Here is a 12,909-nt window from a genome sequence, read left to right as displayed (position 1 = left end):
TCTCACCACCGACATCTTATTACCTCACACGTAAGCTTCTTATACTAATAGTTTGTTTTGTTCCTATAGCAACCACTGACAGTTGCTATTAATAGCCTATAGCTCCCACTTCCATTCAGTTAAATGGAAGCAGAATTTTGGTGAACATAGTCTATGACGTTCCCTGGGTCACATAGGGCGTCTGTGCAAAATTTCGTGATTGTAAATGTGACGGTGCGGATTCCTTTAGCGGACATACACACATATATACACACATACATACACACATATATACACACATACATACACACATACATACACTGAGCTTTATATATTAGATTGTCTAATTCTGCCTTTCTGTAACATAAATCCCACGTCACTGATTGATCGCGGCAGGCGCCCGCGACCAATCAGCGTCAGGCACAGTCCGGCCGTGAATTGGCGCAAGATTTGAACCACGCTTTGCTCATTCGTCGCACAGAGACACGGCCGCACACAGACACCGCCGCACACAGACATCTCCGCACACAGACACTGCTGCACACAGACACCGCCGCACACAAACAACTCTGCACACAGACACCGCCGCACACAGACACTGCCACACACAGAAGCCTCTATATACACCGCAGCAGCCTCTATATACACCCCAGCAGCCTTTATATACACACCAACATATACACTCCAGCAGCCTTTACATACACCCCACAAGCCAAAGCCTCTATATACACTCCAGCAACAGCCTTGCTCTTTCTTCTCTTTTCATACTCTGTAGTACTTTTGTGGCGCCCCTGACCTGGTCAGGCACCACTGAGTACTGCACCCATGCTGGGGACAGTACAACACAGGTAATCCAGAAGGCTGACAGGGGTGTGGTACACAGGCGCATAGTAATCAGCTCTCACACATGTACCCATGAGAGGACCCCTGGGGATCCCAGGAGGGGGAAAAGCCTTCACCTTCACTGGAATAGTGGAGGGGGCCAAAAGCCTCCATCTCCTCTCAAGGGGTGTGGTAAGAGAGTCTGGTTGCTAGGTGGCGTAGGCAAGAACAGGAGAGGAGGAGCAGTGAGCCAGTTCAGAGCAGAGTCCAGGGAGCTCCGAGGAGAGCTGACCCCTTCCCCTGGGCTGCTGTAGTCTGACAGCGTCTGCGCAGTGGCTACCGACGGGGGAGAACGGTCAACTAGGAGTGCTACCCGAAACCCATCTCAGCTAGAGAGAGAGCACAGAGTGGGAAGTAAGGAGACTGCTAGGGAGTACCAGGCCCAAACGGGCGGCAGTCCCCGAAGCGGAGATAGATCCAGCTTTCTTTTGCTAAACCTGCCGGTGTGGGGCTCTCAAAGCCCACGCCACAACACCACAAAAGCCGCAGCCAGGTAGCCACAGTTAGGGCCCATAGGTCACAGGAGGCAAGAAGCTGGAGTGATCTGGCCCAGGCGACAAGCAAACGGCAAACGAAGGGGAGAGAGGCTGCAGCATCTTCCCTGGGTGACCCCCATAGGGACTCAAAGTCGGGGTTACCCCAAACCACCAAGGGCTAAGGAAGGCGAGTTAGTAGTCACCCTCACAAGTCAGCCTGAAGGATACCTGGTTCCAGCCTGGTTCATCCCAGCTACGCCCGGGTTACTCACCCTGCCACCTGAAGTGAGTAAAAACCCTGAAAGACATTCTGCCTGTGTGGAGTTATTCTGCGCCTTGTGGTACTACGCATATACACCGGGCCCTGGGGCTTGCCTCACTCTCAGGAGGCTATTCCAACTAACTGCACTCACCATCAGCCCCAGGCGTCCCTCAACCTGCAGTGGCGGTCCCCACTGACCGCAATACTGAGAGTGGCGTCACGACAAGAAGAAGATCTCCTACCTGTGACCAGATCCAGCCGAGTGGAGTCCCTGAAGGTAATGCACCGACACAACACCTGTGGGGCTTCACATCTGGCGTCACGAACAGGATAAGGACTAGACCTGTTCAGACAGGTGACCATGTGCCTAGGCGGTCCGCTTGAAAAATTGGAAGCGCCGCCATATTGCCACCATGAAAAGCGCGCTGAAAAACAACAGCAGCCCGCGCTGGGAGAAGTTACCGCCCACGAAGAGGTGTGGCTACCCAGAGATCCCCTGCAGAGTCCTGACCTCGCTTGTGAAGAGAGCGGAAGCGTCCAGAGACGTCGGGACAGAAAGGGAGCCAGAAGCCTGCTGCTGGGAGAGGAGCTGCTGAAAGAGGCAGAGCGGAAACTGAACAGCTTGCTACTAGAGGCAACGACGAGTCCACTGCTGGGAAATCGTGCAGAAGAGGGCGCAGAAGAAATGGCGTCTGACCGCAGAAACCCAGAACCGGGCTCCGCTGCCTGGTGGTATCGGGAGCTGGCCCAGTTCTGCGACCGACTGGAGACCCGGGTCGTGGAGCAGATCAGAGAAGAACGCATGGAACTTCTGGAGATGGCTGCCGCGGTTCAGGCCTATGAAGGGAGAGCCGCGCGCCGAGCGCCAGACCGAGTGGCAACGACTCCGACCCCGATGCTGCCACCGATGGGTGAGTCCAGTGATGCCCCTGCCAGCGCGAGTGCCCCGACCCCTGCTGCCACGCCCGCGGTCCCTGAAGAGGCGCCCGGCGCGGCGACGCTGAGCCGGGCCGCAGCCACGCCAGGTGCGGCCCGCCAAGCCCAGGCCACCGCAGCGATGCCCTGCTCGGCCCACCAAGACCCGGTCCCTGCAGCAACGCCCAGCCCGGCCCGCAAAGATCCGGCTGCCGCCGCGACCCTAATCCACGCCGCAGGCGTAACGCTGACCCAGGCCGCCGCCATGCTAGGCCCGGCCCGCCAAGCCCAGACCGCGGCAGCAACGCCCAGTCCGTCCCGCCAAGCACCGGCTACAGTAGCGATGCCCGCTGAGGCCCCGGCTACGACAGAAACGCCAATCCAGGCCGCCGCCATGCCAGGCGCGGCCCGCCAAGACCAGGCCGCCGCCAAACAGGGCGCGGCCCGCCAAGACCAGGCCGCCGCCATGCCAGGCGCGGCCCGCCAAGACCAGGCCGCCGCCATGCCAGGCGCGGCCCGCCAAGAGATTGCATCACCATTTTCCCCGGCCTGCAAGGCCAGAGCAGACACCGCTCCCCAGTCCAAAGAGGTCCTTGCTGGAAAGCCCACACTGGGGGAGGACCCCGCATACTGGCAGCTGAAGGCTGACATGGAGGCCAAGTTTCCACAATGGATGGTGGACCGGTACATGCTCCCTCCGCACACCCCCAAGAGGATTCCGACAACTCCTGCAGCAACCACGCCAAAGAGTCCCCCGCCTGGGCCTGCTGATGAAAGTCCATCCCCAGCACTGCCACCAAAGGAGTGCTCAGAAGAACTAAGAGGGAGGGGAGGCCAGGAAGCTGAGGAGCTGACTCAGGAGCCACCAGCAGTGGATCCATGCCCCGAACCAGAGATGCTGCCGTATTCCCGCTGGGACGAGGAAGACCCGATACCCTCTGCTGAAGAGGATCTGCCCCAAAGCCTCACCTGGGAGCTTGTAAGCTGCACCTCGCAGAATCCAGCCCGCAAGACACGGCGCCGCAGCAGAACCCAGTCTTTCCCTGCACCGCCATCCCCAGAGCAGAGAGATGACATCACGGCCAGAGACCTACAAGAAAAAATGTTCCTGAGAAGAGCCAAAGCACAGGTCCGAGGACCCCTTTGCAGAGGAGTAGTGGAGGACTTCAGCCTCAAGTCAGGATACGGGTTCATCGTAGCACCTGGTATCAAAGAAGGCATTTTTGTTAATAGGAGAGACGTCAGAGCTAATCTGCCCAGAGGACATCCTGGAAGGAACCTGCGTACAGGAGACTCCGTACAGTTTACCCTGCATCAAGGAGAAAGAGGCTGGTATGCCCTAGATGTAGTGCCATGTCCCAAAGAAGAAAGGAAAGACAGCCATAAAGAAAGAAAAGACCAAAGACCTAATGAAGAGACAACTACAGATGAGGAAAAAGGTCAAGAAAGCAACAGGTGCCGCAGCCCTACAGGCCCAAGCCCTGGTGAAGAGGAATCTGCCTAAGTTTAAGTAAAGTACAGCAAGTTTTGACCAGTTTGGAAAGTTTGTTTTGCAACGTTTTAAAGTTCAAGAATGTGCCCACAAAAACTATTGTGAGAAATAAACCTTAAGGCTATGAACTGGCTATAGCCACAAACTCTCGCAGTGTAAATAGTTACACCAGAGGGCACCACCACCACCAGAGTCAGCCTGTTTAGGGGCTTGGCTCGTCTGCAACCAGGAGGAGCCCGTCCGTATATAGGGCCTTGGCTCACCTGCGACCAGAGAGCATGCCTGTTTATGGGGCCTGGCTCTCCACCACAAAGAGGGTACCTGGTCAGCACCAACTGTGGAGGCCGCCTCTACATCCTGCCAGAAGAGGCTGAAGGCGCGGATCCACCAGGCCAGGTATACCCTGAAACCACCAGCCCATGAAAGCCGCCTCTACATCCTGCCAGAAGTGGCTGAAGTCGCGGCCAACGTGAAAGGGTTTTGGGTGGGTTAACGGACTTGTGGGTGGAGGGTGGTGATGTATGGTACCTGGTGCTTTTAAATGTTTTAACATGTTTTACTGTTTTATGCATTTTAAAATGTTGTCTTGCAGCCCGAGGACGTGCTGGTGATAACTAAGGGGGAATGTGGCGCCCCTGACCTGGTCAGGCACCACTGAGTACTGCACCCATGCTGGGGACAGTACAACACAGGTAATCCAGAAGGCTGACAGGGGTGTGGTACACAGGCGCATAGTAATCAGCTCTCACACATGTACCCATGAGAGGACCCCTGGGGATCCCAGGAGGGGGAAAAGCCTTCACCTTCACTGGAATAGTGGAGGGGGCCAAAAGCCTCCATCTCCTCTCAAGGGGTGTGGTAAGAGAGTCTGGTTGCTAGGTGGCGTAGGCAAGAACAGGAGAGGAGGAGCAGTGAGCCAGTTCAGAGCAGAGTCCAGGGAGCTCCGAGGAGAGCTGACCCCTTCCCCTGGGCTGCTGTAGTCTGACAGCGTCCGCGCAGTGGCTACCGACGGGGGAGAACGGTCAACTAGGAGTGCTACCCGAAACCCATCTCAGCTAGAGAGAGAGCACAGAGTGGGAAGTAAGGAGACTGCTAGGGAGTACCAGGCCCAAACGGGCGGCAGTCCCCGAAGCGGAGATAGATCCAGCTTTCTTTTGCTAAACCTGCCGGTGTGGGGCTCTCAAAGCCCACGCCACAACACCACAAAAGCCGCAGCCACGTAGCCACAGTTAGGGCCCATAGGTCACAGGAGGCAAGAAGCTGGAGTGATCTGGCCCAGGCGACAAGCAAACGGCAAACGAAGGGGAGAGAGGCTGCAGCATCTTCCCTGGGTGACCCCCATAGGGACTCAAAGTCGGGGTTACCCCAAACCACCAAGGGCTAAGGAAGGCGAGTTAGTAGTCACCCTCACAAGTCAGCCTGAAGGATACCTGGTTCCAGCCTGGTTCATCCCAGCTACGCCCGGGTTACTCACCCTGCCACCTGAAGTGAGTAAAAACCCTGAAAGACATTCTGCCTGTGTGGAGTTATTCTGCGCCTTGTGGTACTACGCATATACACCGGGCCCTGGGGCTTGCCTCACTCTCAGGAGGCTATTCCAACTAACTGCACTCACCATCAGCCCCAGGCGTCCCTCAACCTGCAGTGGCGGTCCCCACTGACCGCAATACTGAGAGTGGCGTCACGACAAGAAGAAGATCTCCTACCTGTGACCAGATCCAGCCGAGTGGAGTCCCTGAAGGTAATGCACCGACACAACACCTGTGGGGCTTCACACTTTCTCCCTCCCCTCGCTGGCCCTGCAGGCTGGGAGATGCAGCTGCTTCCTATTTCCTGATTGGCATGTCCTGCCCCCTCTCTGCTCAGCTGCCTCCTGATTGGATGTGGGTGTTGCTGAGGGAGTGGTTCAGGCAGGCCCCTTAGATACCCAACTGCAGCCTTAGCAATATGACACAGACTGTCACAGAACCCGTGTTAGGCCCTGTGTGCACTTGCCGGTTTTTGCCGCGGATTTCCTGTGGTTTTGCTGCATGTTTCGCTGTATGTTAAGTTCATAACATCTCTGCAGTGATTCACCAGCAAAACCTATGGGAAAAAAAATGCTGTGCGCACTATGCGGATTTTGACAGCTGCATGTTTTGCTGTGGGATTCCTGCAGCAAAAACAATTGCATGTCACTTCTTTTCCGCACGTCGCTGCGGCATTTCACTCCATTGACTGCAATATAATCATGAAATCCCGCAGGGAATAACGGAGGCCGCAAATTCTGTGCGGTTCATTGCGTTTTCCTGCGTTATTCCCTCCGGTATTTCGTGGTTTACCTGCGGTAATGTGCATCGCTGACCTGCGGTTTGCAGGGAAGTGATGTCATTATGCCAGGAAGAGGAAGCAGAGCAGAGAGTAAACACACACACACATCACACTCACACACACACATCACAGATACAGACACAGAAAACACACAGATCACACTCACACACAGACATATAGAATACACATAGAAAGCAAACGGACATATAGAAAAAAAAACACGTGTGCTCCGCCGTATTTTTACCTTCCAGCCGAGGTAAGCACACAGCGGCGGCCCGGTATTCTCAGGCTGGGGAGGGCAAGGAGCAGGGTTAATGTTCCCCGCCTCCCTCCCACCTCCCGCAGCCGAGAATATCAGCCGCAGCTGCCCCGGGACTGTCGCATCCATTATGCGGCAGTACCGGAGTGTCCCTAGCTCTTCCAGATGCCGTGATGCAGTGGTGATCCAGGTAATAAGGAGTTAATGGCGGTGGATCGCCGCCACTAAGTCCAGGATTGATCATGGCAGCGTCTATGTGACAGCTGACATGATCATCCCGTAAGTAAAGTGAAAAAACACACACACCAAAAAATCCTTTATTTTAAATAAAACACAAAAAAGCTCCTGGTTCACCCGTTTATTATCCCCCCCCCGAAACACACAGCTCTGGCATAATCCACGTCCTGCGATGCTTGCATCCAGCCGCGACTAACACTGCTGAATGCAGCCTCGCAACGAGACAGCAGAGGTAATTACCGGTCATTTACCATGGCCGGTAATGTGAACACACTACCGACCATGAGAAATGCAGTGTGTGCTCACAGGGACTCTATCTATCTATCCCTCTTTCTATTCTTCTATTCTTCTATCTATATATTAATCTATCTGCTATCTAAGAAGGAAATGACTTTTTTTTTTCAATGTGCTTTATTGCATTGAATGCATTAAAGCACATGTACCAACCCGCACGCGGCAAAACCGTGGCAATACCGCGACCAATACCGCGGTAAAACCACAGCAAACCGCGGCAAACCGCATGCAGTTTTTGGGTGCGGTTTGCTGCGTTTTTTTACCGCGGGTGCGGTAATCTTTCAGACCCTGAAGAATTTTCTTAAGAAAATTCCGTTTTCCAGTGCGCACAGGGCCTTAAAAAGCAAATGCAGGGGAGGGGGAAAAATTAGCAAATGCAGGGGAAAAGAATGATTGCTGCTTGACGTTGCATTTTCAAGAGTTAAAATAAGATCCAACATCCAGGTTCAAGTGTTCTGATACCCCTTTACAAGGAAAGTTGCTTATTGATAGTCAACAGGTATTCACAAGAAAGGTCATGTCCAAAAATATTTTAGATTCATATTATTAACTAATATATTATAGCGTCGATGTACTTCTTCCGTCCAATTTACTTAAATACAGTTAGTTATTCATGTAATAGTTTATATATTTTGATGATCTGTTTAATAATTTCGTTCATTTGTAGTAAGTTCTATGAACAATAACATTTTATGATAATGTATATATTTTACCCTGTATATTCATTGCATTATTCTTAAATCTACATAAATAAACTATATACATATTCTAGATTACCCGACGCGCTAGAATCGGGCCACCATCTAGTTTACATATAAGAAAATGTGAATTTCTTAGTTATAAGAGATCAGAACACAGAGATCAAGGTATCCTTTTAATCCACAGTGGCATGCTAACATGCTACTCAATGCAGCATCACCAGTGGGGATATGTATACCTGCATACACTGTCTCCACTATTCAGAAGTTCCTGGCATTTCTGGTCATGTTCTCTAGACCTCGCTGAAGTCAAGATGCACAGACCCGGCTTCATACTCTGCATGACCCAAAGTGTTGGGGACTTCTGAACAGCAGAGACAGTGGATACAGGTACGCAAGTCCCCACTCTTGATTCTGCATTGAGTAGCATGTTAGCACGCCCCTGTGGGCGTGCTATCATACTAAGAGGGCAGCCTAGTTGAGGGAAATAACGCCCTTGCGACTAGTTGCTGCCCTTATTAGCATATTATAAAGAATCTTTAGAAATACTTTTTCTAAAGATCCCTTTATCTATGCTACTAGATACAGGGACGGTTAGGCAGGGATTAGCAATATGCACGAGAACTGCTCGTGGTTCTGGGTGCACATTGCACCTGACAGGTTCACTTTAAAAGGTTTATCCAGAACCTTAAGACTGATGATTTATCCTATTTACTTGAATGGAAGATAAAGAGTAGTACTTGGTTGTGGCCACTAAACAATGGGGCTGTTCTGTTCCATTCCACATTTTGCTTAGTTACGGCCTTAAGTGCAGTTTTTAGTTAATCGTGGGGGTGCTAGGTGTTGAACGCCAATCACCTACTATCAATACTTCAGTTTTAGACATCCCCATTTGTAAAATTCAAAATAATGTTTGTCCTAATTGGAATACTGTTTAAGCTATTTTCTTTCCATAAAGAACACAATATTCAAACATTAAAAAAAGCACTAAATGTCTCAATTGTTAGACGTGAATGACCCTTTGAAATGAATCATTAACATTATGTCACATATACTGTAGTTGTAAAGTGTCAAATAACACATTGTTCCATGTATCGTTTAACAGTTTTCTTTTCTTTTGTAGAATCACATAATTGTAGAGATTATTTCTGTGCATTAGCCGTATATTAGTTCTAAAAGGCTTTGATACATTCATACCTTCAACCTCATCTATCTGTCACTAGTAATGTAACAAACTATCCAAAGACAGATCCTCACTATCTGTTTACAATTGGAATAGATGACAAACTACTAATGACAGGCAAATCGCTCAAGGTCCTGTGGGCTGGAGCTGTTCTGTAAGAGTAGTGCTGAAATCCTGGCGGATGGTTATTTGCTCGCGCTCATTAGATCCATGCACTTCAGTAACTCTGCAATCACTTTATACCGCAATGAAGTACATCTGGTTCACAGGTAACCGAGCCATGTATTATTATAGATGGATTAATTTAAATATATAACATTTTAAAAGATGTGATTTTAACAATTGTTGCACATATAAATGTTATTAATGGTTTTGAAGATGTTTTAATTATGGTTAACATTATATACTGCATTTCACTTATTGTTACATGTATTTTAAACATATAAGCTACCGCTATAAACTGAATTTAGATTTGTTTTAGAGATGTCTTTTATTTTTCATTCAAAGAATGTTTCTTATTGCTTATTTTTTTATATCTCCCTCATGTGTAAGCCACTATTCATTTTGGTAGCTTGTGAAACCAGAGGAGTATGCCTAGACAGGTGCTCTTTCAGCCTTTGAGTGCATCACCGGCTATTATTCTTCAGCTGATAAACCGCTATTGAACAAGTATATTTAGGCCATCACACGGCGATAGTTTAAGCTCTGCAAACACAAAGGCTTCATAGATAAATATAGGCAAAGACAAATGATGTATATTAATTGGTAGATTCTAAGGACAGATACAACACATTACGGAATATAATTGTACATTTATAAATATACTGTATATATATATATATATATATATATATATATATATATAATATTACAGAGCAAAAGTTTGGACACACCTTCTCATTCAAAGAGTTTTCTTTATTTTCATGACTCTGAAAATTGTAGATTTACATTGAAGGCATCAAAACTATGAATTAACACATGTGGAATGAAATACTTAACAAAAAAGTGTGAAACAACTGAATATATGTCTTATATTCTAGGTTCTTCAAAGTAGCCACATTTTGCTTTGATTACTGCTTTGCACACTCTTGGCATTCTCTTGATGAGCTTCAAGAGGTAGTCACCGGAAATGTCACTTCACAGGTGTGCCCTGTCAGGTTTCATAAGTGGGATTTCTTGCCTTATAAATGGGGTTGGGACCATCAATTATGTTGTGCAGAAGTCTGGTGGATACACAGCTGATAGTCCTACTGAATAGCCTGTTACAATTTGTATTATGGCAAGAAAAAAGCAGCTAAGTAAAGAATAACAAGTTACTTTAAGAAATGAAGATCAGTCAGTCCGAAAAATTGTGAAAACTTTAAAAGTGTCCCCAAGTGCAGTGGCAAAAAACATCAAACACTACAAAGAAACTGGCTCATATGAGAACCACCCCAGGAAAGGAAGACCAAGAGTCACCTCTGCTGTGGAGGATGTTTATCCGAGTCACCAGCCTTTAGAAATCGCAGGTTAACAGCAGCTCAGATTAGAGACCAGGTCAATGCCACACAGAGTTATAGCAGCAGACACATCTCTAGAACAACTGTTAAGAGGAGACTTTGTGCAGCAGGCCTTCATGGTAAAATAGCTGCTAGGAAACCACTGCTAAGGACAGGCTACAAGCAGAAGAGACTTGTTTGGGCTAAAAAACACAAGGAATGGACAATAGACCAGTGGAAATCTGTGCTTTGGTCGGATGAGTCCAAATTTGAGATCTTTGGATCCAACCACTGTCTCGTTGTGCGACGCAGAAAAGGTGAACGGATGGACTCTACATGCCTGGTTCCTACCATGAAGCATGGAGGAGGAGGTGTGATGGTGTGGGGGAGTTTTGCTGGTGACACTGTTGAGCATTGATTCAAAATTGAAGGCCTACTGAACCAGCATGGCTACCACAGCATCTTGCAGCGGCATTCTATTCCATCCGGTTTGCATTTAGTTGGACCATCATTTATTTTTCAACAGGACAATGACCCCAAACAAACCTCCAGGCTTTGCAAGGGCTATTTCATTAAGAAGGAGAGTGATGGGGTGCTACACCAGATGACCTGGCCTCAACAGTCACCAGACCTGAACCCAATCGAGTTCAAAGTGGAGGCAAAAGGGCAAACAAGTGCTAAGCATCTCTGGGAACTCTTTCAAGACTGTTAAAGACAATTTCTGGTGACTACCTCTTGAAGCTCATTAGGAGACTGCCAAGAGTGTGCAAGGCAGTAATCAAAGGAAAAGGTGGCCACTTTGAAGAACCTAGTATATAAGACATATTTTCAGTTGTTTCACACTTTTTTAAGTATTTCATTCTACATGTTTTATTTCATAGTTTTGATGCCTTCAATGTAAATCTACAATTTTTAGAGTCATGAAAATAAAGAAAACTCTTTGAATGAGGAGGTGTGTCCAAACTTTTGGTCAGTACTGTATGTATATATATATATATATATATATATATATACAGTCATATGAAAAAGTTTGGGCACCCCTATTAATGTTAACCTTTTTTCTTTATAACAATTTGGGTTTTTGCAACAGCTATTTCAGTTTCATATATCTAATAACTGATGGACTGAATAATATTTCTGGATTGAAATGAGGTTTATTGTATTAACAGAAAATGTGCAATCCGCATTTAAGCAAAATTTGGCCAGTGCAAAAGTATGGGCACCTCAACATAAAAGTGACATTAATATTTTGTAGATCCTCCTTTTGCAAAAATAACAGCCTCTAGTCGCTTCCTGTAGCTTTTAGACCCGCAACACACATCCGTGTAATTTGTACGTGTGCGGTACGTATTTGCACGTATCGGAAACACGTACACACGGAGACCCATGTTATTCAATGGTAGATGGCACACACACGTAAAATCACACGCAACGTGTGTCCGTGTGATAAGTACGTGTGTGCGCTTTTCTGCACGGACAACATGTTCATTTTTGGCCGGCAGCACACAGGCACGGACTTGCTAAAGTCTATGGGTCCGTGCCTGCACGGACCGCACACGGAGTATGTCCGTGTTAGCACGTTTCGTGCGTGTGCGTTTTTACACTAGCGATCTTATTTTTATTTTTTTTAAATTAAATTCAGTATACTTACCTTTTTTCTGCTGTTCTCAGTCATACTTACATTGGCGCTCGGTTTTTTTCTTCCCCCGGCTCATACCGCTCCCCGATCACCAGCGCGGCGAGGAACAGCTGTGCAGAGAATACGCGGCAACAATTACTTTGAATATGCCGGGTCTCATTAATCAATCTCGTATTCCCTGCTTTCCCCACCCACAGACGCCTGTGATTGGTTGCAGTCAGACATGCCCCCAGGCTGAGTGACAGGTGTCTCACTGCACCCAATCACAGCAGCCTGTGGGCGTGTCTATACTGTGCAGTAAAATAAATAAATAAATAATTTAAAAAAACGGCGTGCGGTCCTCCCCAATTTTAATACCAGCCAGGGTAAAGTCACATGGCTGAAGGCTGGTATTCTCAGGATGGGGAGCCCCACGTTATGGGGAGCCCCCCAGCCTAACAATATCAGTCAGCAGCCGCCCAGAATTGCCACATACATTATATGCGAAAGTTCTGGGACTGTAACCGGCTCTTCCCGATTTGCCCTGGTGCATTGGCATTCGGGGTAATAAGGAGTTTTTGGCAGCCCATAGCTGCCTATAAGTCCTAGATTAATCATGTCAGGCGTCTCCCCGAGATACCTTCCATGATTAATCTGTAAATTACAGTAAATAAACACACATACCCGAACAATCCTTTATTAGAAAAAAAAACACTAACAAATTGCCTTGTTCACCCATTTTATAAGCCCGAAAAAGCCCTCCATGTCCGGCGTAATCCAGGATGGTCCAGCGTCGCTTCCAGCTCTGCTGCATGAAGGTGACAGG

The sequence above is a fragment of the Anomaloglossus baeobatrachus genome, chromosome 3 (genome assembly GCF_048569485.1).
Source record: "Anomaloglossus baeobatrachus isolate aAnoBae1 chromosome 3, aAnoBae1.hap1, whole genome shotgun sequence".
Classification (NCBI taxonomy): domain Eukaryota; kingdom Metazoa; phylum Chordata; class Amphibia; order Anura; family Aromobatidae; genus Anomaloglossus; species Anomaloglossus baeobatrachus.
The sequence above is the reverse complement of the archived record's forward strand: the minus strand, read 5'-3'. Positions refer to the sequence as shown.